Source organism: Pelodiscus sinensis, chromosome 1 (assembly GCF_049634645.1).
Source record: "Pelodiscus sinensis isolate JC-2024 chromosome 1, ASM4963464v1, whole genome shotgun sequence".
In the NCBI taxonomy this organism is placed as follows: domain Eukaryota; kingdom Metazoa; phylum Chordata; order Testudines; family Trionychidae; genus Pelodiscus; species Pelodiscus sinensis.
The window spans coordinates 308,750,299-308,756,672 of record NC_134711.1 but is presented as its reverse complement, the minus strand read 5'-3'; positions in this window follow the sequence as shown (position 1 = coordinate 308,756,672).

Below are 6,374 nucleotides of genomic sequence, written 5' to 3'. Positions count from 1 at the left end.
GGTTCTGGGGCCGGGAGGGGGGCAGAAGAGTTTCCCTGGTTTGGCCCAGAGTGGCCACCAGGGCAAGCTGGGAAGGGCTAGCCTCCAACTAGTTCGAATTAAGTGGCTACACAACCCTTAATTCGAACTACTTAATTTGAACTAGGCGTTACTCCTCGTAGAATGAGGTTTACCTAGTTCGAATTAAGCGCTCCGCTAGTTCAATTTAAATTCGAACTAGTGGTTTGTATGTGTAGCCCCTATTAAAGTTAATTTGAACTAATGGCTATTAGTTCGAATTAACTTTGTAGGGTAGACATACCCTAATTGACAAGAGTTTTTTCCCCTTCTTTTTCCTTCCCCATCCCCTCTCTTTCTCTGCTATTTATTTGTACCTCTGGACCACTTGCTCATTTCACCTGAAGCAGGTTGTGCCCATGAAAATTCATAATACTATCTACACTTTTTATTAGTCTCTGAGGTGCTGCAGGACCATTCAGTTAGTGCCTAAAGAGACTGTTAAAACTTAAGGGGACAGAATTGCATGCAAACCTTTTAAAATGAAGATTCAAAGAGATAGTGTCAGCCCAGTGACCCACAGATTAAAAGGCTTTCAAAACAGACAGCGATTTTTCTAAAACCATGAAACTGAGGAAAGAACTACCACAGTGTCAGCCGTTTGGAGCTAAAATGATTTTCTCTGACCTTTTTCAAATGAGAAATATCCCCTTCTAAACATATTTTCATTTTGTCCTTTAAAGGAAGTAGAATGGGATGAAAGCAGACTGAACAGATTTGAAAATCAGTAGGACTCAAGAAATATTTCTGCACATCAATGTGACTTCTTGTGCAAGTCTCCATAGTCCTATATTTTGATTTTTCAATTTAGCTTTTCACAGCATGGCTCACATATCTAAATCAGGGAGAAACATATGACAAATATAAGGCAGCATGGATTAGAGGTTATAGCTTGGGACTAGAAATTGGGAAATCCGCATTCTTGCCCTGATTCTGACATTGCTTCAACATGAAATAAGGTGGGCGAGGTATCTCTTATTGAACTAGCTTCTACTGCCAACAGGAGGAGGGCAATGGGGGAAGTTGTCCCGGGACCTGGAAAGTCAAAGGGCAGCAGCCAGAACTAGAGCAGTGGAGGGAGCTCTGGTCACCTTTGAATTGCTGCCGGAGCACCACTCTGCTGTTCTGTGAGGCTCTGAGGGCTGGGGGTCAGTATTGCACAGAGAGCAGCCTGCCTTCAGGCCTGCCCCTTCCTCACAAGGCCCCACCTCTCTGGGGGTGCAGAACCTCCCCGCCACGCATACACACACACACACACACACACACACACACACACACACACTTTGCCCTGGGATCCATGGTGGCTGTTGGCCTTGCTGAGGGAGAGAGATAAGCTTTCAAGCTTACTCAGAGTCCAAACCTGAAGAAGAGCTCCATGTAAGCTCAACAATTTGTCTTTCTCCCCAGCAGAAGCTAATCTGTGATGGGGTGTACTCTCCCCCACACTGAGCAGGAAAGGGTTAACTCTGCCTTGAGAGCTGAGAAGGCCACACCCCATTTATCTTACTGGGCATGCTCAGACTGCACTGCTATAAAAGAGAGCAGCACAGCTCAGCTGGGGCTGGCTTCCAGAGGGAAACAGCTTCCTGCAAACCCCAGCGGCTGCCCAAAAGCCAAGATGCTACCACACAGGCTGGTGTGCATCTAGAAACTGCACAGGTTCCAGAAGCAATTGGAAGCAACCAGATCCCAGAGGAAGGAGGGGAGCTGGACAGTCACCAATGAATGGAGACATTTGAAGTAGGAAGCAGCCCAGGGATGATGACAGCTACAGGGTGAGTGAGCTGCAGTTAGAAAGTCAATGTGATGCAGCTGGGATTTCCCCACTCACTCAGTAGCTAGATCAAGCCACTAACAGGGCCCTGGGTCCTGTACAGTGGGAGGGCCTGGACCCCCCTGCCAGGGGGAAGTAAACCTTTCCCCTATCTACTGCCCCTTAAATAGACTCTGATCATTAGGTCACACTGGGACTATTGAACTGTGTTGCCCTGCCAATAGAGGTGAATTATAGACTCTGACTACTGGGTCACATTGGGACTACTAAAAGGTGCTGCCCTGCCAATAAGGGCTATATATAGGTTCTGACCAAGGGATTAGAGGGAAGGAGTAGACAGACTTTGGGGTAGTGGGGAGTGTGACATTGCAGGGTTCTTGTCCACTTTTGTAGTCCTGTGTTCACTCTGTTGTTACATTCACTCTTTGCTGTATTGTGCTGTGTGTGTTCCCTACTGCCCTAGGACCTGCAACAGTGTCTGGAGAAGGGGGTGGAGGGGAATGACTCACTGCAGAAGCGTATTAGGTTCTCACACCTGAGGGCCAGACATGGGAGATAACAACTCCTGCCCAGGAAGGGAGACAAAAGATAAGCAAGGTTGACACCAGGCAGGGGACTAGGGGCTGGGGGATGAGTCGGTCTCGTCTGGGTTAGGATGGGAGAAGGGGCTGGGTTAGAATGGCCTGGGACCCCCTCTCCCCAAGAGGAATAATACTGGCTGCTCATGATCCTTGTATTGACATCGATCTTATGCTACACTGTGTCCCTGTAAAGCAATAAATCTCTTCCACTCACTGGCTGAGAGTCACATCTGGCTGCGGATGGAGGTGCAGGGCTTGGGGACTCTCTGACATGCCGTGACAGTGTGAGATTAGAGACACTGGCTGGGGAGAAAAGGGGCGAATGCATGTGTGACAGGTGCCAGACTAACATCCTCACCCCACTCTGGACGGGGTTTTCACCTCAGTTGTGTGACATGGTCCAATAAAAGATATTACCTCACCCACCTTGTTTCACTAATATCCTGGGACTGACATGAGTACAATGCTGCATGCAGCATAGCAGCATTTCCCAAACTATGGGCCGCGACCTGGTACCAGGCCACAGGAAAAAAATACTGGGCCTCAGCATGGCTGCCAGGAGGGGAGTGGAGTGGGCTGGGTGGAGGGGGGGAGGAACCGGCCACCGGGAAGCAGTGCGGGAGAGGGAGGGCAACGGGGCTGTCTTGGTGGAGATCCGGGCAGGCAGGTGGGCGGCCAAAGCAGGGCTGGGAGCGGCATGGCTTTCCTGCAGAGATCCAGGTGGGTGGTGAAAGCAGGGCTGGGAGCGGCGGGTCTGTCCCGCAGAGAACTGGATGGGTGGGTAGTGAAAGCAGGGCTGGGGGCAGCGGGGCTGTCCTGCAGAGATGCGGGTGGCGAAAGCAGGACTGGGGGAGTGGGGCTGTCCCGTGGAGATCTGAGCATGTGGGCGGGTGTGCGGACGGCAGAAGCAGGGTTGGGGGCAGCGGGGCTATCCGGCGGCAGAGATCGGAGAGGGCAGGCGGTGGAACCAGGGCTGCACAGGGGGAAAGGGGAGCTGTCCCGGGGAGATCAGGAGGAGGACGGGATCAGCTGCCAGAAGCAGGGTTGGACGGGGCAGTGGGGCTGGTGGGGGGTGGGTCAGAGGAGGAGCGGGGCTGACCGGGGGAGATTGGTGGGTGGCGGGGGGAAATGGCCGCTGGAAGCAGGGCTGGACGGGGGCAGCAGGGCTGGACTGGGGAGATCGGGAAGAGAAAGGGGAGGGAGCGGGACTGACCTGGGCACATGCAGACCCTAGCAGATTAGTGAGTCTGGCCGGGGATTCCATTTTGCCCCCTACCCCACCACATACCCTCCCTGGAATAGTTGCGAACTACCTGGCAGGTAGACACACTCAGACAGTGTGAGCACATCTACCAGCCAGGCAGCTAAGGACTAATACACATAATTATAATAAAACGCTCCTAATTAGAAAATACCAGGCATTTTATATTTTGGTAATTTCTCAATTTTTCCTAGACAAACCTTCAAATGCCGGACTGTCTAGTACAAAACTGGACACCTGGCAACCCTACCCTTCCTTGCACCTCCCTCTTAGCCAGATACCCTAACCTCAATCTGCTCCTGCTCCCGCCTCCTGAAGTGCTCATGTGGAGCTGGGTCCCCCAGGCCCTGGCCCAGGCTGGGTGGAGGATGCAGTCAGGTGAAACACTGAAAATTTATTCATTTTTCATTCTTTTTTTATATGCATTTATATTTTTGGGCTGCAAAAGACAGTACTGAAAAAAAAACGGGTTCCAACTAAAGTAAAAAGTTTGGGAAACCCTGATCTAGCCAGCTTTCTATCCATCTTACAGTCCATTTATCCAATCCATATTCCCTTAACTTGCTGGCAAGAATATTGTGGGTAACTGTATCAAAAGCTTTGCTAACACTGGCACTAGGGGCTTTGGGAGGACCAGAAACAACTTATTTGAATATTCATCATTTTTTTTATTGAATATGCAAGTGTAACCCCTCCTGTTGGCTAGCCCAGTGTGAGGTTATTCAGCATAGGGGAAGCTTGTGACTTCTTACACCACTGTGGGGGGAGGGCTAGGCCTGAGGCTGCTTGGTGTGCTCTGCGTTGTGTATGTGTGAGTGCACCTCAGACCAGACCCACTCCGACAAATCACCAGGAACAGGCTTTATTCTGTAAAAACCATAGAACAGGAAAACAGTTCAGCAGCCCGTTCTCTCAGCATGCAGCCTGCGTGCTGCTTCTAGCACAGTCCTTGCCGAGACCCTGCTGGGGACCGAGGGTACATCTTGCCAGGAACCAGGAGGTTCTCCCAACATGCTGCAGTTTGTAGTCCACAACTTGTAGTTCCCAGGGCTGCTGTTGAAACACACTGGACCTTGGGCTACACAAGTATGCAAATGAATGTTACCAGTCCTCCAAAAGCTCGTGAATGGCTTTACTGGTCCCCGTGTCAAAAAATTTGGAATCCCTACAGCATAGGATCAATGCGTGAGCCAGGGGAGAAAACAATAGTTCTCTGTGCTTCAAGGTTTCCCCACCACCACAGTAAAATGAGAAGAGTACGTACTTATCTTTGTGAAGCACTTTGAGACCCTTGAGTTGAAAATAACTTTAATTCTGTTCTGCTCCCATATTGTACTTTAATTGCTGTTTCATATTTACTGACCCATTAGTTGGGCTGGAGTCACTGGACCTTGGGAGGAAGGGGCCAGGCTAGGAGCAGGCAGCCTTCTTCGCTGTTGGGACTGTGCCACGCTTCCCACCCCCAGCCAGCCCTCTGTGTTTCCTGGAGCATACTGTGGGGGGCGCTGGCAGCAATTTAATGGCAGCTGCAATTGGGAGTCCTAGGCCTTTGTAAATCACCAGACCCCAGGGCAGCAGCCCCTTTTGCCTCCCCTTCCCATCCACAACTCTGCTCATTCGCAAACTGCATTAGAAACCAAACATGGACACGTCTTCAAATGCAGAGTACAACACTTCAAGTCAGGTAACACAAGGGTGATAACTGGGCCCCCCAGATGTGCCTGTCCTGCACGAGGGAATGAGCCACCTAGCCCAGGTGCCCGGGCTCACGCTAGTGCACTAAATGCAGCTGTACAGATGTCATGGCTTATGTTAGGGGCATAGGGTCATGGCCCTCCCACTCTTTGTCTGTGGGTGGGCCTGTCCTGTCCATTTTTTGCCACAGGCCTCGCTTCTGCCTGTCCTCTTCCACCCAAGGCCCTGCCCTGGGCTAGACAAACAGCTGGATCCTGACCATGGAACCCAGGCAGCTGTGGGGAGTTATAGACCCTCCACATGACTGGGATGGGAGACCTGAAAGCAGGCCCTGGTCCATGTCTCTGTCCCTAGGGCTCCCTGCCCAGATCAGATGTAGGGTCCAGGGCTGCTTGGGCAGCTGCTTGGGTATGACTCTGAGACCCCATCCTCTGGCTGGGCTGGGCTAAGAGCCACATGAACAGCTGGGGGGAGTTGCAGACCCTCCACCTGTGCTGGGTGGAAGGTCCAGGGACCAGAACTATGGGCTGGAGGCTGTTATCAGTGTCTGCCGGACATTACAAAGGTGGAGGGGTCTGAGATCCCCAGCCTGCTCCAGCTTCCAACTAGGTCGGGGTGGGGTATTGTGTGGAAGAGGAGGAGTGGGATAGAGGCCCCTGGCCTCCCACTTTTGAGAAGGTGCCCCTGGCCCTAGCAGGAGAGCCCACTTTTGAACTCCAGTCCTGGCTGCAATGTCAAAGCACCATGTACACAGTTATTTTTAGTGCACTACTGCAAGTCCTGCTAACATAGAATCATAGAATCATAGAATAATAGGACTGGAAGGGACCTCAAGAGGTCATCGAGTCCAGCCTCCCGCCCTCAAGGCAGGACCAAGCTCCGTCTACACCATCCCTGACAGATGTCTATCTAACCTGTTCTTAAATATCTCCAGAGAGGGAGATTCCACCACCTCCCTTGGCAATTTATTCCAATATTTGACCACCCTGACAGTTAGGAATTTTTT